Source organism: Podarcis gaigeae (assembly GCF_964106915.1).
Source record: "Podarcis gaigeae genome assembly, chromosome: 9".
In the NCBI taxonomy this organism is placed as follows: Eukaryota; Metazoa; Chordata; class Lepidosauria; order Squamata; family Lacertidae; genus Podarcis; species Podarcis gaigeae.
In genome coordinates, this window is record NC_139685.1 from 27,391,841 (window position 1) to 27,414,549 (window position 22,709).

General features: G+C 46.1%; 1 pseudogene across 1 annotated transcript; it reads left to right on the forward strand.

The window, feature by feature from the left end:
- The first annotated feature begins 397 nt into the window (after positions 1–397).
- LOC310852000 (large ribosomal subunit protein uL23 pseudogene) lies at positions 398–919 on the forward strand (annotated as a pseudogene). Its single transcript has one exon. The product of its transcript is annotated as a large ribosomal subunit protein uL23 pseudogene (transcript).
- Positions 920–22,709: the final 21,790 nt, after the last annotated feature.

Consider the following 22,709-nt stretch of genomic DNA (forward strand, 5'->3'; position numbering starts at 1 on the left):
TTTTTCATACACACCACACATACATAACAATCACCCGCTCTCCCTCCCACACATATCTCTTTTTAATTACTTTGATTTTAAAAATAAAAAATCCAAAAAATACACGAGGGCCATCAACCTACCTCCCTTCTCTTACTCTGATGAGATTCATTAATTTTATCATATTTGCTATGTACTATTTTTATAATTACTTGGGTTTTAATGTTATTGTCTGCCACCCAGGGGCTCTTGAGTGAAGGGTGGACTACAAATATATCAAACAAATAAATATGCAATATGTTCCAAGAGAAAATGGTTTGAAGGATTTAGTGGACCAAGAGATTGATATCTTAAAACCTATTACATACCACCTCTCTTGTTCAAAAATCTCTTCACTTCAGCTCCTTTTTCACCTTCCTTTCCAAAATGATGCTGAAAGTGAAGAAGGAGGCTGTCCCTGTCAAGACGGAGGTGAAATCCAAAGCCTTGAAAGCTAAAAAGGCAGTCCTGAAAGGCGTCCGCAGTCACAAGAAGAAGAAGATCTGGACATCCCCTTCCTTCCAAAGGCTGAAAACCTTGCGGAGGCAGCCCAAGTATCCCAAGGAGAAACAAGCTGGAACACTATGTCGTCATCAAGGTCCCCCTGACCACTGAATCGTCCATGAAGAAGATTGAAGACAACAACACCCTCGTGTTCATTGTGGACATGAAAGCAAACAAACACCATATCAAGCAGGCTGTCAAAAAGCTCTACAACATTGACGTGGGAAAGGTCAACTTGCTCATCAGGCCTGACGGTGAGAAGAAAGCCTATGTCCACCTTGCTCCAGACTATGATGTGCTAGATGTTGCCAACAAGATTGGTATCATCTAAGTGGCCCGTTGTCAAAATTCTACAAAAAGACCTCCACTTCCAAATGCATTTTGTTCAAAATGTGGCTTCCAGACTCCTGAGTCCTCAGGAGCATTAAAGGCCACACACCATGTGGATCCCTTCCAGTCGGGATTCAGGGCTCATCATGGGACTGAAACTGCCTTGGGTGCACTGGTTGATGATCTCTGGCGGGCTAGGGACAAAGGTGAGAGCTGTTTCCTAGTTCTGCTGGATCTCTCAGCGGCGTTTGATACCATCGACCATAACATCCTTCTGGACCGTCTTGAGGGGCTGGGAGCTGGGGGCACTGTCCTACAGTGGTTCCGCTCCTTCCTCCTGGGCTGTGTTCAGAAAGTGGTGGTGGGGGATGAGTGTTCAGACCCCTGGGCTCTCACTTGTGGGGTGCCTCAGGGTTCTGTCCTCTTCCCCATGCTTTTCAACATTTACATGCAGCCGCTGGGAGAGATCATCAGGAGGTTTGGGCTGGGTGTTCATCAGTATGCAGATGATACCCAGCTCTACCTCTCTTTTAAATCAGAACCAGTGAGGGCAGTGAAGGTCCTGTGTGAGTGTCTGGAGGCGGTTGGAGGATGGATGGCAGCTAACTGATTGAGGTTGAATCCTGACAAGACAGAAGTACTGTTTCTGGGGGACAGGAGGCGGGCAGGTGTGGAGGATTCCCTGGTCCTGAATGGGGTAACTGTGCCCCTGAAGGACCAGGTGCGCAGCCTGGGAGTCATTTTGGACTCACAGCTGTCCATGGAGGCACAGGTCAAATCTGTGTCCAGGGCAGCTGTTTACCAGCTCCATCTGGTACGTAGGCTGAGACCCTATCTGCCTGCGGACTGTCTCGCCAGAGTGGTGTATGCTCTGGTTATCTCCCGCTTGGACTACTGCAATGCACTCTACATGGGGCTACCTTTGAAGGTGACCCGGAAACCACAACTAATCCAGAATGCGGCAGCTAGACTGGTGACTGGGAGCGGCCACCGAGACTATATAACACCGGTCTTGAAAGACCTACACAATTCAAAGTGTTGGTGCTGACCTTTAAAGCCCTAAACGGCCTCGATCCAGTATACCTGAAGGAGCGTCTCCACCCCCATCATTCTGCCCGGACGCTGAGGTCCAGCGCCGAGGGCCTTCTGGCGGTTCCCTCATTGCGAGAAGCAAAGCTACAGGGAACCAGGCAGAGGGCTTTCTCGGTAGTGGCGCCCACCCTGTGGAACACCCTTCCAGCAGATGTCAAAGCGATAAACAACTACCTGACATTCAGAAGACATCTTAAGGCAGCCCTGTTCAGGGAAGTTTTTAACGTGTGATATTTTATTGTATTTTTGGTTTTTATGGAAGCCGCCCAGAGTGGCTGGGGAGGCCCAGCCAGATGGGCGGGGTATAAATAAATAAATAATAATAATAATAATAATAATAATAATAATAATAATTATTATTATTATTGTTATTATTATTATTATTATTATTCCACCAGTATCTATAAAAGTATTTTGCAATAAATTGCATCTTGGGCTCCATTAAAAAAAAAATCTCTTCATTTTGCTTACAGCTCAGTTAATTGTCAAGGGCAATGTCCATTCGGTCAGCAGTGTTACAATCAGTGAACAGACAAGAAGCAAAGTGAAAAATTACTCAGTGTCAGCTTGGCACTCCACATGTCAAACATCAAACCATTTTTAGTATCCTTTTATGGATAGATGACATTTCAGTGGAAATAAATGGGTACAGTATCCCACTGTCCTTGTCAAAACACCATCCAGTCCTCTGGGGCAAAAAAAAAAATAGTCAATTATCAGATAATCAGATAAAAGAGAATATTACCTCTCAAAGACACTTTCCCATCTGTGGGACTGATCTGGAAACCTGGTGAAGGGCAAGGAGCAACACTTGGAGGAGGAGGGACCTGGAGTCATAAACAACTGGCGAGAAAAGGTTATGCAAACCAGCTAGGGGGTATAAGGGCTGATCCACACAATCAAAAGTGGTCCTTTTGCTTGTGACTTTAGAATACAGTGGTACCTCGGGTTACAGATGCTTCAGGTTACAGACGCTTCAGCTGCTAACCCAGAAATAGTACCTCGGGTTAAGAACTTTGCTTCAGGATGAGAACAGAAATCGTGTGGCAGTGGCGCAGCAGCAGCGGGATGCCCCATTAGCTAAAGTGGGACCTCAGGTTAAGAACAGTTTCAGGTTAAGAACAGACCTCCAGAATGAATTAAGCTCTTAACCCGAAGTACCGCTGTAAATCAATCACGTTGTCTGTTTGGTGAATGATGCAAAACTAGAGAAAGTCTCTACTTTAGAAGCCCTGGGAGATTTATTGGTTTGTGCTACATAAAGGCTCAGAGGATGGAAGGTATGTTTTGTACTGTTGCAATGCCTGTCCTAGAAAAACCATCATCAAGCCCTCCTGTGGGCTCCAATTAAATTTCTCCAACCTAATCTATAAATCTACTGGAGAGATCCCAATCTTCATGGGTGTATTTAAATCATGGTCTATCCCAGGCATGTCCAATTCCCAAGAGACTGCGATCTACTCCCACTATATAAAAAACTGGCAGTGATCTACCCAGTGGATTGACCAAAGTTGTTGTTTTTCTTGGGAGGGGGGGGATTGATCTGGATCATGCAATCGACCCGGGACGCCCCGCGAATGACCAGTAGATCATGATCGACTGGTTGGACACGCCTGGTCTATCCTGAATTCTTGAAAGTTTCTGATTTCCTGGCTATTCCATGAGCATTCCAAATGAAAAAGGCAACATCCACACCATTTGTTTAAAGCAGTATCACACCGCTTTAAACAGGCATGGCTTCCCCCAAATAATTTTGGGACTTTTATTTTGTTAAGGGTGCTGTGAATTGTTAGGAGAACCTTATTCATTTCACAAAACTGCAATTCCCAGAGTTTCCTATGGAGAGGGATAAGTTGTTAAGACACGCTGGGAACTGTAGCTGTAGGTTGCTAAAGCGTGTTCTCACTAAAAGGAGAGCACGGGTTGCGGATGGGGCTATACAAGGCACCCCATGATTGCTAGGCAAGTTAAAGCCAGGGCTTGTTTAAATGGGAGGATCTGGTTATCTGGGGAAAGTTGATGTTGCAAACTTAGGGGTGGGGTCAGTGGCTATTTAAGCAAGGTCCACAGCTTTCTCTTTCTCTTTTGCTGTGGACATCGGATCTCATCGGATCTCTGAGTGACTACAGCAGAAGTTTGGGTCGTATACCTTTTCCCTTTGTTTTTCTTCCTCCATTTTCTCCTCTTTCTTTAATTTGTTGCTGAAAGATCCTTTCCCACTTTATTTAATTTTCCTGTTTGTTTTAATTCCCTTTAATTTAGTCGGGGGGGGGGTGCTCGGCCTGGGCCCAGGGGCCGTGCGGGGAGGGCTTCCCTCAATTCCCCTGCCCTCTTGCAGGGTCGATCCCCAGTCAAGGGAACATTTCTTCTCAGTTTGTCCTTGCTTCTCCCTTCCCCACAGGCTTCTGTTGGTGCCGGAGTAGGCCTCCTGGGCGGCTTTCGCGCGATCCCCCCCCCCCCCGCCGCCTGGGCCTGCAGGTGCCGGGGGCCTCCCTGCGATTTGGCGCTCCCTGGGCCTCCGGAGGCTCCGGAGAGGCCTGCATCGGCCTCCGAAGGCAAGCGGGGCCCCGATTCCCCGTGAGAGCCGGGGGTGCGCGCTTTGTGGGGGGGTGGGCGCGCTCGCGCCGCGACGTGCCGCGGCCTGTGTTTTCGGGCCTTTTTTCCTCCCCCCCTCCCCCCCCCCGCGAAAACGCTATTCAGGGCCTTTGCTTCCCTGCGGCTGGCTGCCTGGCTAGGGGTGGCTTACCTTGCCCTGTAGCAGGCCCTGGGAGGCCGGCCTGGTGTTGCTGGGGGGCTGGGTGCCGCTGGTTGTCCCCAGAGGTGCATTGATTTGAGCGGAGAGCTGTGAGGCCTCCATTTTGCAGCCTCATTAGGCAGGAGCGCCATTTTGATTCCTCTCGGCCACGTGGCGGCCTCTAGCGTTCAGGCCTAGTAATTGCAGGGCCTGGTGGTTGCTTTATCCTAGGCTGAGTATAATTGGTACTACTGCGACCTCTTGTGGCAGTTGATATGTTTGCAGGCAATTAATTTCTTCAATTGCACGTAGCCTGGACGGCTAGTGTAGGTGTGTGTGCTGGTAAAGAGCACAAGGTTGTGGTTTGTTTCCGTATTGGACAGCTTCTGATTTGGTGGCTGGTGCTCTTCCCAGCTGCTCCTGGGTTACCGATCTGTTGCATAATCTGTAGGCAAGGGGTTGCCTCCTGTCTACTGGTGCATCATTTTATAGTCTAGGTCTTAGTTTTAATTAACTATTTAATTCATTCTGCTTCATTTTCTTGCAGATTCTAGCGTCTTAAAGAACTTAGTTGGTTTTTTTTTTTTTTTTTTTCCTACTTAATTTTATTTTCTTTTCTTTTCTCACCAGTAGTAGGAATGGCTCCTAAGAAGGCAGCAGGAAGGCCTGTTCCAGCCCGCTCCTCGAAGCGGCCTATAAAAGGCCCATCCCAGGCCTTGCGATCTCCGCAGCCTGGTCAGTCCTTGAAACGCATCCAGGCTATGGTTTCAAGTTTGTCTGGCGACCCGGTGACACTGGCAAGGGTAGAGGCGGAGATGGATGGCCTGCTACACCGTTGCTCGACCCCGTCAACGTCATCAGCATTCCCGCCTCCCCCGGTGGATGTTTCCTCTCCTGCATCATCATCTAGTGAAGAAGGGGAGCCACTGTTAGCCGGAGTTGGCTTACCTGATGCTCCGCAGGTCCAACCTTCGGTGCTGCCTGTATCGCAGGATGCAGTGCCTAGGGGCCGTGGTCGTGCCAGGGTCGGCGCCAGAAGAAGCGCATCGACCCGGGGCCGCGCTGTACGGGGCTCACCTGTACGGCCCCCAGCGCTGGGGCATTCTAATCCAGTTCATTCACAAGTTGTCTCTGTTCAGTCAGCCCCAGGTGCAGTGCAACAGGGTGAAGCGTCAGATTCTTCGATTGAAGACAGTCTTCCTCTTCCTCCAAGGTCCTCTTCCGGTGGGCATCGTCGCCGAAAAAGGGGCTCCAGGAGGCACTCTAAGAAGAGACGGAGGGACACATCGTCCTCCACTTCAGGTACTTCCTCCATCAGCTCTAGCAGTGATGAGGGGGCCCCCCTTAAGCTTTACTGGGGCTACGGGGAGTCGTCGGGGCTGCCAAAGTGGGTTTGGGAGCGTAGGGCAAATTCTCATAGGGCCAGGTATGGCGCCGTACAGGAGTGTCGAGAAGGGGTCCTGGTGCCTGACGTAAGAGTCTCCACCAATTCTGCTAGGGATATTATTCCTGGTGCCCACTTGTCTTCCAAATTGCGGTCTAGGATTCTGGATGGCCGCTACGTGGATATTTTCAGCTTGGCTCCTCCGCTTGATGGTCGGGAGCCGCTGGACAAGGGCCTTTCCGTTCCCAAAAGACGGACAATTGTAGCAAAGGCTGACAGGACTTTTGAACGTTGGATGGATAGTTTCCAGGTTTTTGCTGGTGTGATTTCTGCAGCGTATCCCAAGAGGTCTCTGCACCTCTGGGTTTATCTGTCTATTGTCCGTTCAGCTTTTACGATGGCTGGCGAGACTGCTGCATTATCATATGACCAGAACTTTAGGCGTAGGGCGGCCAAGATACCGACGGCCCGCTGGGACAGGAAGGACTTGGATGTGTGGACCACTTATGTGGCACCACGTATTGAGAAGAAGGCTTCTGAGTTGCAAAAATTCAAGCCTGCCACCCAAAAAGTTGGGCGCAAGTGGTTCTGCTGGGACTTTAATAAGGGCATTTGCCAACGTCAAGCCTGTAAATTCGCACACCTTTGTGACAAATGCTCTGGGAGCCACTCGGCTTCTGCTTGCTCCGCGGCCAGGCGGCCCTTTCGCAGGGGAGGGGGCTCCCAGCAGCCCCCCAAGGTCCCTGCCCAGCCTCCTGTTCCCGGAGCAGGAAAGTGATATCTTTTCTTTGGCCTATACTCCGGTTCGGCTACAGCCGTTACTGGCGTTACTGGAATCTTACCCAGACAGAGAGTCAGCGTCGTATTTGAGTAATGGTTTTTCGCTGGGATTTAGGATCCCAGTGGTCGTGGCCCCTGTAGCCCAGAATCCTAGGAACCAGAAATCCGTTAAGGACATGCCTGGTGTGGCGCGTAAGAAAATTGAAAAGGAGCTGGCTTTACGTCGTATGGCTGGTCCTTTCGCCACCCCCCCCTTTCCTAATTTGCACATTTCACCCTTGGGAATAGTTCCCAAGAAGGCCCCGGGGGAGTTTCGCCTAATTCATAACCTCTCTCATCCTAATGGTACGTCGGTTAACGACGTAATTCCCCCGGAGCTCTGTTCGGTGAAGTATGCCTCTCTTGATCATGCGATCAAGATGATAAGGAAGTTTGGGCCTGGTGCCCTATTGGCCAAGTGCGACATTGAGTCGGCTTTTCGTTTGTTGCCAATTCATCCTGAGGATTTCTGGCTGCTGGGTTTTCAGTTTGACGGGGGATTCTATTTTGATAAGGCTATGCCCATGGGCTGCTCGGTAGCTTGTGCGGCTTTTGAGTGTTTCAGCTCATTCCTGGAATAGGCCTTGCGCGACAGAACCGGTTTGGGCGGGGTTACGCATTATTTGGATGACTTTTTACTGGCCTCCGCAAGGGACACGGGGAATTGCGTGGTTCTGCTGCGTGCCTTTGCGTCCCTGGCTGAAGACCTGGGGGTTCCATTAGCGGCAGAGAAAACTGAGGGTCCCACTACGCAACTTACCTATTTGGGTATCTTGTTGGATACCGTGGCCCAAACCTCTAGTTTGCCGCCAGATAAGTTAGTTGCTTTAAGGAAGGTCATTGAAGAACTGCTCCCATTGAGGAAGGTTACCTTGCGACAGCTTCAGTCGTTGCTAGGTCATTTAAACTTTGCTTGCAGGGTGGTGGCGCCGGGGCGCCCGTTCTGCTCTCGCCTGGCCAAACTTACCTCGGGGCTGCAGGCACCGCATCATAGGGTTCGTTTGTCCGCCCAAGTGCAAGCCGACCTCCGTGTGTGGCTGGAATTCCTGGAAGAATTTAATGGCGTATCACTGTGGCAGGACACTTTGAACCTCCACAATGATTTTCAAGTGCATTCGGACGCGGCAGGGTCACTGGGGTTTGGTTTGTTTTGGGACGGCAGGTGGTGTGCTGAACCTTGGCCCCAGGCTTGGTGTGGGGAAGCGATAACTCGAGACCTGACATTTCTTGAGTTTTTCCCCATAGTTGTTGCGGTACACTTGTGGGTCGAGCATTTTAAGGACCATCGGGTTTGTTTTTGGTCCGATAACCAGGCAGTAGTGACTGTTTTAGCTAAGCAGTCATCCCGGTCGTCTAGGGTTTCGGCCTTGCTTCGGGTGTTTGTTTTGCACTGTCTGCGTTTTAATATTGTATTTTCTGCTCGCTTCGTTCCGGGTATTTCTAACGAGATTGCTGATGCTCTGTCCCGTTTTCAGATGGAACGATTCAGGTCATTGGCGCCAGAGGCTCGAGACCGTCCGGAGATTTTCCCGGATCATCTCTGGAACCTTGGCAACACTTAGTTTCACAGGGAGTAGCAGCATCAGTCGCCCCTTCCACGCTAAGGTCCTATAAGAAGGCCTGGGCTGATTTTCTGTCCTTTAATGGCCAATCGGCGGGGGCGGTCATCACCCCTCATTCTACTGCCCAGGTGCTTAAGTATCTGGCACATTTGTTCCAGATGCGCCGGGCGGCTAGGACCCTGCGACTTCACTCGGCAGCAATTTCTTTCTTTAGCAGGGCCACTTTTGACAAGGACCCATGTAGGAAGTTTGTGGTGCGCCGGGCATTGGAGGGATGGGGACGGCTCACCCCATCGAGGACTGTTCCCAGAAGTCCCATCACTTTTGAGTTGCTGATACAGATGCGCAGTAAACTGCGGAGCATCTGTTGGTCCAAGTTTGAGGCCCGTCTATTTTCAGCAGCCTTTTCCTTGGCATTCTTTGGGGCACTGAGGGTAGGCGAGGTGGTCCTGGAGCAAAAACGGGATGGAGGTTCCAGGGGTTTGCTGTTGCAGGACGTGAGCATGTCACAGTCGGACCTGAGGGTGCATATCAGGAATTCGAAGACCGACCAGGTGGGTAGGGGAGCCGTCATTCGGCTCTCGGCAACGGGAGAGAAGGGTCCTTGCCCCGTAAAGGATCTTAAGAGATACTTGTCCTTGCGGCCGGCAGGCGAGGGGCCTTTGTTTATTCATGAAAATGGGCACCCTTTAGTCCGGCATCAGTTCACTAAGGTGATGCGCAAGGTGGTAGTGGCCTGCGGCCGCAAAGCATCGGAATTTGCTCCTCACTCCTTCCGTATTGGTGCCGCAACGACAGCTGCCCATTGGGGTTTGTCTGCAAGGAGGATAAAGGACCTGGGTCGTTGGAGATCGGATGCATTCAAAGTATATGTGAGGAAATAATGGTGGTGTGTGTACTGACATTTTTGTGTTTTAACCCTAGGTCTGGCCGCTATCCGTATTTGGATAGTGGGACACAGCATTGTGCACTGGGCCGCTGTCAGAGCTCGTCAATCTGGTCTGGGAGCTGGCTTGGGCCTTCCGCAGCACGTGCAGGTGTCCTGGATTTCCAGACGAGGGATGCAGTGGAGAGAATTATTGCCTCTCATGCACAGACGGGTCCTCCACGCTGGCCCCCCTACAGCGATAGTGGTGCAGCTGGGGGAGAATGATATGGTTTCCTCTTCCTGCTTTGGGCTGCGTGCTGCCATATTACTGGACTTGAGGGATTTGGCGGCCTTGGTGCCTTCAACCACACTAATTTGGTCGCAGCTGCTGAAACGCCGCATTTGGAGGGGTAGCCCTTGCCCGGCGGCCACCGAAAGAGTTAGGAAGCGGATTAATTCCGCGGCAAGCAAATTGGTGGTTGGTTTGGGCGGATTTGTGATTCCTCACCCTCTGATTTCGTTCAAGGCCTCTGAATTATTCAGGGATGATGGGGTGCATCTTTCCCCGTTGGGGAATGATGTCTGGTTGGATGCAGTGGTGTCCAAGTTGAGGGTGTGGTTTAGTCTGTGAGTGGTTGGCGGCGAGCGTAAAGGGCTCGGGTGGCGGTTAGGCATTGGTTAAAATTGGTTGGTGGAGGGGTATGGATAGGCTGGGCCTGCCCCTCCAATGCTGCACGGGTATTCCGTTAAAGGAATTCTGGAACTTACCATCCCCTTCGTCCAAACCCTTGGTGCAGGGTGCGGGCCGTGTAAGTTCCAAGGAGCATGCGGGGATTAGCTGAGGGTCTGTTTCGCAGCTCCAGTTGACCCTGATCTTGCTCTTCCGCACTGACTACGGAGTCAGGACTGTCCCCAAGGCGGGGAGGACAGATAGTCTAACCAATGCCTAAGCAACCACTCACAATTTGTATTGATAATAAAGTTGTGGCCAAAATTATGCCAAAAACCTTAAACAAAAATAATGTGTGAAGTTTGAGTTATTGGGTTTGGGGTGTCTTGGGGACCTCAGCACGCAAAGCGTGTTCTCACTAAAAGGAGAGCACGGGTTGCGGATGGGGCTATACAAGGCACCCCATGATTGCTAGGCAAGTTAAAGCCAGGGCTTGTTTAAATGGGAGGATCTGGTTATCTGGGGAAAGTTGATGTTGCAAACTTAGGGGTGGGGTCAGTGGCTATTTAAGCAAGGTCCACAGCTTTCTCTTTCTCTTTTGCTGTGGACATCGGATCTCCCGCCCGCCCTCCCTTGTTGGGCTTCGCTTGACCTTGCTATGCCTGTCATGGGGTCGTTCGCCTTGGTGCGGGGGCCCAGTAGGAATTTACCTCTTGGCTGATTAGTGTGTGCCAATTGGGTTTTGCCTACTGCGTAGCAAATCGTCACAACTTGTAAGGTTGGCGGTTAGGCATTGGTTAAAATTGGTTGGTGGAGGGGTATGGATAGGCTGGGCCTGCCCCTCCAATGCTGCACGGGTATTCCGTTAAAGGAATTCTGGAACTTACCATCCCCTTCGTCCAAACCCTTGGTGCAGGGTGCGGGCCGTGTAAGTTCCAAGGAGCATGCGGGGATTAGCTGAGGGTCTGTTTCGCAGCTCCAGTTGACCCTGATCTTGCTCTTCCGCACTGACTACGGAGTCAGGGCTGTCCCCAAGGCGGGGAGGACAGATAGTCTAACCAATGCCTAAGCAACCACTCACAATTTGTATTGATAATAAAGTTGTGGCCAAAATTATGCCAAAAACCTTAAACAAAAATAATGTGTGAAGTTTGAGTTATTGGGTTTGGGGTGTCTTGGGGACCTCAGCACGCAACAGCTCTTAGCAACCTTAACAAACAGATGCCAATATTAATTTGGGGAAGCCATGACTGTATAGAGTGGTATCATAGTGCTTTAATTGCATGGTGTAGATGTGACCTAGGTGTGGTTAGTAGGCAAGGCAAGGCATGGAAAAGCAGACCTTGGTATTGACCAGCCACTTGGAGGGGAATACATAGCCTTAAATTAAATTTCCACTCCATTTCTAAAATGGATTTCCCATGGAAAGAATACAAAACCCTTTCTTTACTTTCAGAGTTTTGAAAAGTACTTCTGAGCCCCTGTGTATTTTGCAACTGCTGTTTTCCCCTCCCTTTGTTTGTTTGCTTCTCTGTCTCTTCTGATTTCTCTCAGATTTTTATTTCTATCGCTGCTGTTTACTGATTTGTACAAACTTAATTGTTTTCCCCTGTATTTCCCTCTTGCATCTTTCCCCTGCCTACATTTCTACAAGTTGTTTTACATGTAGCTATCAGTGCGATTCATGTTCTTGTTCAATTCCAATCTTTCTATGCAAGATAAATAAGCAAGGAAATTCTTCAGTCTCTCTCTCTCTCTCTCTCTCTCTCTCTCTCTCTCTCTCTCTTTTGCAAAATGCAATATGTTCCGATTGTCTTTTTGATTGACTTTGCAAGGCTGAAATGCGAGGCTAGATTAATTTTAAATTTTCTTTTGTTCCAAGTTTTGGACAATCTCACTTACTGTATATTAACAGCTCAAAAAAAGAAAATATATGTAAACAACATTACTTTTAGACAAAACGAGAAAAGCAATTATCTCTTTTGCCGCCATACTCTCTCAACTTCTACGTTAACAAGAGAAAGGTCCTCATTTGAAATAACGCTTGTCTTGGATCAAACTAATCCCAGAACGATGAGAGTCTTTCCACACAACTAATGAATTGTATTCCACATCCACATTTGTTTCTCATTTGCTACACACAGTCTGCATGTCTTCTGTCAAGAGAGAGCTTCCACCGCAGAGGCATCACATTTTCCCAGCACACACACTTGATATCCGGATACATCAAGCCTGGATAATAGTGCAGAAATAGAATTTGGCATACAATAGGTCACAACGGAGGCTGGCACCCATTGGGACTGGTAGGGTAGAAGGCCAACCAGAGCCAATGACAGGCAGAGCCTAGTAGATCTGGTTTGGTTTTCATCCTCTTCCCTGCAGAATTGTACAAGAGCAACACTGAGACTAAGGCAGGGGCAGCTGACAGGCCGTGCCATCCTCGGACTGCAAAAAGGAAGGCAGGCAAGTGGGGCCTGGCAGAGGGCAGACTGAAGTTGATGGGGAAACACCCCCCATTTACCCTTATGGATCAACCTTCATTGATATGTGTTGGCAGGGAATCTTTTAACAAATTGCATCCAACAAGAAGGCGATGGTTAAGCATGGGCTATAGTAAGATTGGTTCAATACAGGGGTCAGCAAACTTTTTCAGTAGGGGGCTGGTCCACTGCTCCTCAGACCTTGTGGGGGGCAGACTATATTTTGAAAAAAGAAGAAGAACGAATTCCTATGCCCCACAAAAAACCCAGAGATGCATTTTAAATAAAAGGACACATTCTTCTCATGTAAAAACATGCTGTTTCCTGGGACGTCTGCAGGCTGGATTTAGAAGGCGGTTGGGCCGGATCCGGCCCCCAGGCCCTAAATTGCCTACCCATGTTTCAATACAAGAGCCAGTATGGTGTAGTGGTTAAGAGCGGTAGTCTCATAATCTGGGGAACCGGGTTTGCGTCTCCGCTCCTCCACATGCAGCTGCTGGGTGACCTTGGGCCAGTCACACTTCTTTGAAGTCTCTCAGCCCCACTCACCTCACAGAGTGTTTGTTGTGGGGGAGGAAGGGAAAGGAGATTGTTAACCGCTTTGAGACTCCTGAAGGGGAGTGAAAGGTGGGATATCAAATCCAAACTCTTCTTCTTCTTCTTCTTCTTCTTCTTCTTCTTCACGCATGAACTGAATACTCAGAAGGTAGGAGAACTTTCTATATTAAAGCCAAAGAGAAATACTTTTTCATTATTATTGTATAAAGCTGCAATACTGTACCCATATATCCAGGGCTAGGCTGGGATTGTCAGTCACCAGTGAGGCTCATGCATAAACACTCCAGAGAGTGCATTGAATGCATACAGTCTATACAAGAGTAAGGATATTTTCCTATCTCTGTTAGAAATGCCTTACCTAGTCCCTCTGCTAGCTTAGAAGGTCATTTGGTGAACAGCCAAATGCAACCCTATAATATATTACATAGAAACTGGTATGTTTTTTATACTAACAAAGAACAGCTCATCATATTGAGTTCAGCAGTGCAAGCAACATGGACAATCTTTTGTACATGGGCATGTGGCTTCGCAACCCGCAGTTCAATCTTTTTCAAATCATGCATTCCCCCCCCCCTTTTATATAACATAAGAGAAGATAATGGAATTGAGGTGCATTTTTCCTCCTACTAGATCCATCTGAATTTGAAGGAACTGGCTGATAAAGGCTGCAACCACTGACCTGGAAATAAGTTCCACTGAACTCAATAGGGCTTATTCTTGAGCAGATATGTCTAGGATTACACCGCAGGTAAATGTTAGTTGGAGATCAGAATAGCAGGGATAGGAGAGAAATCCAGTTTGGTTCACATTTAAAGACAAGCCAATTAATTTGCAATTTTTGAAAGAAGATGTGAATGGAAACACAGCCACCCTTCAATATTTGGTTTCCCATATCTCGCAGTGAAAATATATTTATTTATTTATTTATTTATTTATTTATTTATTTATTTATCAATCTAGCCTAGTAGTAGTACTAGTAGTAATAATAATTTCTATACCCCATTCATCCACAGTTTACAATATAAAAAACACAAAAATACATACCATGATAAAAAAACAAAAACAACCCCCTCCCCCATTTAAAAGGCCATAGATGGTTTAATTAGCCAAACGTCTGGGAGAACAGCAATGTTTTTGCCTGGTGCCTAAAGATATGCAATGAAGGCACCAGGTGAGCCTCCCTGGGGAGAGCATTTCACCAGTGGGGAGCCACTGTAGAAAAGGCCCGTTCTTGTATTGCTGCCCTCCGGATCGCTCATGAAGGAGGCACACAAAGAAGGGCCTCAGGTGATGATTGCAGGGTCTGGGTCAGTTCATATGGGGAGAAGCAGTCCTTAGGTATTGCAGTCCTGAGATACTTAAGGCTTCATAGGTCAAACCCAGCACTTTGAATGGATCCCAGAAACGAATTGGCAGCCATTGCAGTTGGAACAGGATTGGTGTTATATGCTCAGACCATCTTGCCCTGTTGAGCATCCAGGCTGCTGAATTCTTTACCAGCTGAAGTTTCTGACCCATCTCCAGGGGCAGCCCCACCTAAATGCACTTGTGGGCTCCCAGTGCTTTATAAATAGATGAGAATGGTGATTATATTCAATGGGGTTAACTTTCAGGTAAGTGTGCATAGGATTACATCCTACAGTAGAGTTGGCCAACTTTTCAAAATGAACACTTTAAATTGAACCCAGCAGCAGACTGGTTTTCTGAAGGATAATTCCATGCACATCAGTAAAATGTTATTTGAATTTAAATAAGTGAAAGTTAGAAAGCTTTTCCAGGCTCACCTCAGGTTAACTCAGAAACTCAGGTTAACTCAGAAACTCACCTCAGGTTAACTCAGAAACTACCAAAGTTCTTCAGGGTGGTGACAGCGGTGGAGGTGGGGGGAGAAATATTTGTGGGTGGGGGCATATTACGAAGATGCATGTTGTACCAACTTTGGTGAAACTAAGCTAGCCTGTATCTGGTCAGAAGTCTGTCAGGAATGCAGCACCCAGAACACCATGATATGTAAAAGCACATCACAGAATATAAATGAACATAAACACCCATTTTCTGACGTACATTTCCAAAGAATATTGAGACTGGCTCTAGCTAAACTGTCCTTTGACTCAAATATTACCCTAAAACAAATATTATTGATTTCATTTTCCAGGCCGATGTGCTGATAGTACTGCCCACAAGGACATTGCCCCTTTTTGTGTGTGCTGGATGATTCTCTACTTGAGAATTCAGAAATGAACATCCAAGGGTGTTTTCTGAACAGCTCCCCTCCTTTCCCTTGCCCTGATTAAAACACTGTCATCGCAGCTTATGCATCAACACAGAGAGCACAATTTTGTCAGGCTGATGAAGCTCCCTTTCTTGGGAAGAATCAAATCAGTCTGAGGTGTAATTCTACGAGGGAAGGCTATTAAATTAGGAGACATTTTCAGCTAACTGCACAGACTCTTATCAGTGTCTCACCTAGGTGCTCCAACACCCCCTCAAGCTGACATGAAAGACATTCAAGGGGGAAATGAAACTGAAATCAAAAGTCAAGCAAAAGGCTTCCCTCAAGATATATGCATGAACACTGTGAGTCATGATTCTCTCCTCATTTGCAAACATATATGTCTAAAGCCACTCATTCCGAACAGAGTTATTGAAGACACTCTGACATAACTTAAATCAGAATTTAGCATCTGGAAACCTCTAATTGGCACCGCTCAGTAGAGCTTTGCTGCTTTTAAAGGATGATGTCAGTTACAGCAGCGGAAAAGACCCAGCTATATGTATTTTTTATGTTTGCCACTCGGCAATAACTGTATTCCCCCCTCCCCGCCATACTCTGTCTGATAATAATTTTTTTTTTCTGTCAGTGTGTAATCCTGCCTGTTTGTGCATTTATTTCACTTGAGGCCATGGTTGCTTATAGTCAAGCTGGCTAATCAACAACACACCGTGTGTTAAGTCCCTAGATCTTGCCAAGTTCACAACAGCTGAGGATGATTATATTAGCAACTTGCTTCACTGTGACGCTGATCTCCGACATGCTGGAATTTCAGCGTGGAAAGGCTTTTTTGAGCCTCGCAAAAATGCCTTTGAGAAAAATATGGAACCATCATCTTGTTTGCTTACATTCTTGCTTTCAGTGGCTGTCTGCACCTCAGGGGTCTGGGGCTTACCTAGTTTGCTATGCAACCGAGGCAGTCAGCACAGTTGAAGCTCCACTGTGTCTCCTGTGTACAGCTGTAGGGTAGAAGTGAGTTTCTCTAGTTGCCAGCTTGCTTAGCTATAGCTGGAGCTAGGATAAGGTGATATAAGTGAAGCCAACATCTAGAAACCCTTTCCTCTGCACCAATGAGGCATGATAAGTTTACCATTTGACGTATAACCAGCATGCAACAATTGTGTATTGACCACCATGAACAAGAGAAAGAAGCCTTTATATTTCAACATGATTCATGTCCTTGGTGGGGAACAGAGGTGCCATCTTCTGAAGATCACTGAGGGGGCTCTACATTTGGCCTCAACCATAGGGGGCAGCCCCCCCAAAAAGATTGAGGGAGCCCAACCCCCTGGAGCCAGAGCCTATGGTGTGCTACATCACTTCTTATCTTGCTCTCATCTCTTGACCTGAAATTCTCGCTAAAGTGTATTAGACGTTAGGGACATAGAAGAAGGGCTATGGCAGAAGGAGGTCACTTATGCAACATAAAAGAAAGGGCAAATGTTTTCCCCAAATTTGCACAAGCTAATATATGGGCACAGATGGACATTTAGAAATAATTACTATAATTTTAACAGAAATACAATACAACTCACCATAGTGAGAAAGGCTGTACCTTGCAAAGTTACTTTGAAAGAGAACTATGGTATATGAAAATGATGTACCAGTGGTATTTGACTCCTACTAAGATGGCAAAAATGTATAGGACAAGTACAAATACCTGCTGGAAGTGCAAAGGAAAAAAAGGACCTTTTATCAGATGTGGTGGACCTGTAAGATGGTAAAAGCGTTCTGGGAGATGATATATAATGAAATGGGGAAAAAAATGTTCAAAATAACTTTTGTTAAAAAACCAGAAACATTTTTACTAGGAACTACAGGTACCAACATTCCAAAGGACCAGAAAAGACTTTTTATGTATAGAACAACAGCCGCCCAGATGTTACTAGCCCAGAGATGGAAAGAAGACAAAGTCCCTACCAGAGAAGAATGGCAAACCAAGCTGATGCACTATGCCAAAATGCCAAAATTGACTGGAAAACTCAGGAACCAAGAGGATAAAAACTTTACAAAAGAATGGGAAAAATTTATAAGAAACTTAAGAGACCCCTATAAGCAGATGGAACATTAGCAGGATTTTAATTTCCCTTGTAGTTTAACAACTACCATGCATAATATTGTTTGATATAAAAATTAGAGTATGGAAGAATATGCAGTAATAAATGTTGATAATGGGACTCCATGGAGGGGATGGCGGGGAAGTCCTGTGATTTGGAGGAATTTCTTTATATGGGTGTACTTTTTGATTATTTGTTTATAACTTTGTACAGTGGTACCTTGGGTTAAGTACTTAATTCGTCCCAGAGGTCCGTTCTTAACCTGAAACTGTTCTTAACCTGAAGCACCACTTTAGCTAATGGGGCCTCCTGCTGCCGCTGCAGCACGATTTCTGTTCTCATCCTGAAGCAAAGTTCTTAACCCGAGGTAATATTTCTGGGTTAGCAGAGTCTGTAACCTGAAGCGTATGTAACCTGAAGCATATGTAACCCAAGGTACCACTGTATTTGTAAAACCAATAAGAGAGAGAGAGAGGCTGTAACTTGGTGACGTGTTCAGTCTGCTGTTCAGCGGCTAACTGTTGATGGACAGCTTCAAGACATTTGCTCTCTCTTCTTATGTATCTTTAATTGGAATTGGACCAGAAGGCCCTTCAAACAGCACTCCAGGGCACTTGTTTCACATGCAAAAGGTCACAGGTTCTTCAGGTAGGACAGGAAAAAGCACTGCCAGTCTGCAAGACTTGCCTTCCCCTACCTGTTGCCCTTCAGGTGTTTTGAACTGCAATTCCCATCAGCCCCCACCAGTATGACCAATGGTGAGGAAGAATGGGATTTGAAGACCAGGAGGGCACCAGGCTGTGGAATGCCCTGGTAGGCAACATGGAGTTAGATGACCCAATGGTCAGATTCAGTGAAAAGCAGCTTCTTATATTGCCAAGTATCAGGTATCAGTTTCGGAACTGCCTTGATAGCCTTTTAAGATTGCCATCCTTTGAAGAGCAAAAAAGAGGGCCCTATGACAACTCTCATTTTAAATACTCCTACTATATGTAGGCTATAGAAGCTATGATATATTGCTGAGGGGGCAGGAGAAGAGAAGAGGAAAGCAAGTCTTCAACCACTAGTTATGCCTATGGCTCATCTAGAAAGTATAGCCCAGGGGTCTGCAACCCGCGGCTCCGGAGCCGCATGTGGCTCTTTTACAACTTTGCCGCGGCTCCGGGGCGGATACTAGCGAGGGGAAGAGGCACATTGTGCGCCCCAACACTCCCCACTGTGGCGGGCGCTGTACTGGCTGTGACGTCGCATGGCTGTCCCGACGTCACCTTCCCGCCCGCCCGCTACATTGTAAGGGGCATGTACGCTGGTCACTGCATTGAAAGGGGGCATGTACGCTGGTCACTGTTTTGAAGGGAGTGAAGAACACACACACACAAAAAGGTAAACTGTTAATTTAACGTTTATTTCTATGAGGAGGAGTAATTCTGAGGGGTCAAACAAAGAAATAATAAAAAAGTGACAAAAAAGTTATTTTTATAATGACGAGTTTTGCGGCTCCCTTTTTTTTTTTCCTTCGGAAACGGGTCCAAGTGGCTCTTTTTGTCTTAAAGGTTGCAGACCCCTGGTATAGCCAGAGACATTTTGACAAATTTAAAATGAAATGATAATAATAATAATAATAATAATAATAATAATAATAATAATAATATAATATGCACCTGGACAGACATTTTATCCCTGAAAAAGAGGACACGTCCTGGAAAAAGAGGACACATGGCAACCCTTCCTTCCTGGTCCATGGTTTTACTGATTGCCAATTGGACTCCAGATGATAGGTGCTATGCTAAATCAGAAGCACAGAAGAGTGAATTTCTGCTCTCCTTTCACTCCATCCTTCTAAGCCTCTCTTCTGTCACAGATGTCAAGGCTCTATGACACAAATTCATCAGCATTTTAGTGCACCTTGCTCCTAATGGACATTTTTGTGTGCACCCTCCCCTAAGATAATGTTTGCATGTTATTTTCGGTACACATTTATGTGCACATCTTACCCTTGTATATCCTTTTTGTACATGCTAATTGACTGGATAACTGCATTGCAAAATTTGGAGAAATGCACTTTTTGATGAATGGCTATATTTTGGTTTGCCTCTTATTTTGGAGAAAGTGTGAATTAGGTAGGTTCCCCTTTATATGTGAACTGAATCAATGACCAAATAACAGAAGCATTTGTACTAACATGTCTAACTTACGCTTTCTAATATGTCCCACAGTGATCCCTAAGATCTTCCAGTGACAACCTGCCTTTTGATGATACTGCCAGAAATCTAAAAGTGTGCATAACACCAGTTTGGGTTCCCCAAGTGCATATGTCCAGAAATACTGTCAAACCTATCACCATCTCAAAACTGAAAACAGAATATTGAAGTAGTTACCTTCTCAGATGATGTAGACTGTTTCAAGATTTGATTTGAGTCCTTGGAGGAGGACCTCTGTCAGTATATAATGATGCTCTTGGGAATCTGTCATCCATTCTGAGATGATTAGCTCTAGCTGAGTTAACACAAACTATTTTCTATGACTGAAATTCTGATAACATGGGAGGGGAATCTGCCATAGGAAGCATCTTCAGAATAAGAAAAGAGAAGGGGGGTGATGCCAAATTACTATACTTGCTTAGATAATAATAGGAAATAAAGAACTGGTGCTGAGTAACAGAAGTGAGCAATTCTCACCCAGGTGGAAATAATGAGTTGGTGATGAAGTACCTTTAGCACATAAGAAGCCTCACAAATGCCCATATCAAAAACTAATTACCTCAGAGTAGCTGTTTTGCTGATGGACAAATAGCTGTACTGTCAGCTTTTCGGGACTATAATAGCATCCAGCGAAGGGCTGAAGGCCAGGGTGAAGTGCAGACCCCAAAGGCACAGTGAAATGACAGGAACTTCTTGGAGGCTGCCTCAAAAGTGATTATTAAATATATATTGGTGTCAGTCAGGCTCTTTATGCAAGGCTTGCTTCCTTGGGACCATTAAGATGACACTGTGTGGCCAGCTCAGAGAAGACTGTGTTGTTAGACCTAGGGAGATGTTTATCAATAGTTCAACCACAAAACACCCAATGCAATATATAATTACCAGGTTATTGGCAACCTATAATGAGTTTGGGCAGATGAGAATTTAACTGGGGAAGTTTGGTAAATGCTGATTTGTTTCCTTTTGTTTTACGTAAACTCGGCAACAAAGCTCTGTATTGAAATACAGACGTGGCAATAGGAATAAGCCTAAACCACAGGAATATCTTGTGGTATGTAACTATCTTCTAGTGCCTAATATGCCTAGCTTCTCAGTCCAGAGGTTCTGTGGACCAGTAGAAAAATGTGGGCTTTCCCCACAGATAGGTATTTAAAATCTTACAGACTGTTAAACAAAAACTTCAAGCAAATTTTCAGACTATAAAATAGAAATGAAGTTCACCCTGAACTTTTAAGACTGACTGTTTTTTCCCTAAATCTAAATGCAGCAGTATTTTGATAGCTTATGCATCTATGTCTTTTCAGAAGCAAGTCCTAGTGAATTCAGTGGGGCTTATGCCCAGGTTAGTGGGGTTAGGGTTGCAGCCTATTTTGGAGGGCTCAGCTGTTTGCTATCTATATATTCATGGTTTGTCATGACTTTGCATTTGTGCTGCTTTTCCTTTATGCCTTTTTTCCCCCTGTGTGGTTCTGGAACTCATTCCATGAAGCATTTCATAAGAATTCATTGACAGTTAGCAACACAACTTCCTCTTTGCAGGAACAAATGTGGGCATCGTTGGAATAAGTGTGCAACTTTGCAACCCACAGAAGGAAGCTTCGATTCCATTGGCATCAGTGGAATGCAGACACACAGTTAAGAGCGCAACACTTCAATTCCAAGCACATTTCCTCAGGTGTAAGTCACATTGATTACGGTATTCATCATTCTGAAGTAAGGCTGCTTAGAATCATTGCCTTAGTTGAAACTCTGGATTGTACCCATTCATCTTGAACCAAGGAGGCCACCCACATCCAGAAATAAGATTCTGGATCTATCAACTGGATGTGCACTGCCAAAGAGATGGTTGACAGATTTCCATTTTTAAAAAGTAATTATGCATGTATAATGATGTCTCCTCTAATATCCTGGCCCCCACCTATTTAACGCATATTAGAGAAACTGTGTAGAATCATGTGTTGCTTTTGGTTTCAGGGTTGGCACACCAGATTGTAACACTATTCATGTTTCACAATTTGCTTTCGAGTCCGTGCATTTGGGATTCTGCAAATAACTATCAAGAATAAAAGACTTGACACTGGGAATAGCCTCCCTGGATTTGCTGTCTCTGCCATTATTTGTGTAGTGTGTAACTGTCATACTCAGGTAACTATCAGACTCATCAGCTACCTGAGTACGCATGGATGAATGTTCTGTCTATGGGGCAAAAAACTGTCTGTGGGCCTTTTATACTTCAGAAGGCAAATGAGAAGGCCAACAGCTGTAAGCAGTTTGATAGTTTGATTTGGACAATGCATCTAACTGCCTGCTAAAAGAATCAAAAGCGCCAATATATATTAATATTAATACACACAGTGAGCAGGGCAGAGCAGCTGCACTGCATATGCCAGATACTATAAACATTTTTTACAGAGACAGAAAAAAGTTTGCCCATCCCTGGTTTATGTTATCTTAGGTGGGATATGTTGTAAGCCACTTTGTGTGTGTGTGTGGGGGGGGTGGATATAAAGGTCTAGATAAATAATAGTCTCCCCACCCTTCCCTGGTAGGACTTCTGTGGTTTTGTGCCTTAACAGCTGCATTGAAGACAGAAACTCAACAGGTTCAACATGGCAACAGGGCGTCAGAAGCTGCAGTTGTTGTAAACATGGCCAGGAGATGTTGGGGATTTGATCCCACTCTTGATAGGGAACTACTGACTGTATTTTGATTGGCTGATTTGTTTAATTTGGTTGCAGATCCTCTTTATTGTTGCATTTAAGAAATATAACCTTTTCCCCATCACAACCGAGATGTTTTGAGTATGGGTGTGTGGGCAACGATCGCTTGCATACCTGAACTCTGAGACTTGACCTCTGGATACTCAGAATCTGTATCTGTTACGGAAATTACGGGGGGGGGGGCAACATCTTTAAAGTTAAATATTACAAATATTATGCCTGAATGTATCCTTTCAACTTGACAGCTCAGGGAAGTTATCTAGCTTTAAAAATAATATAAAATCAACTCCTTTCCCAGTTTCCTCCATTCCAAAGCTATTTTCCCCTTGAAAAAGGACTCCAGGAAGTTCTCAGAGATGACAATTGCTGGGCTCATTGTTAGCCAAAGGAAGCCAAATCTCATCACCTGACTCGCCTCAGGCTCCAGACATGCAAAGGAA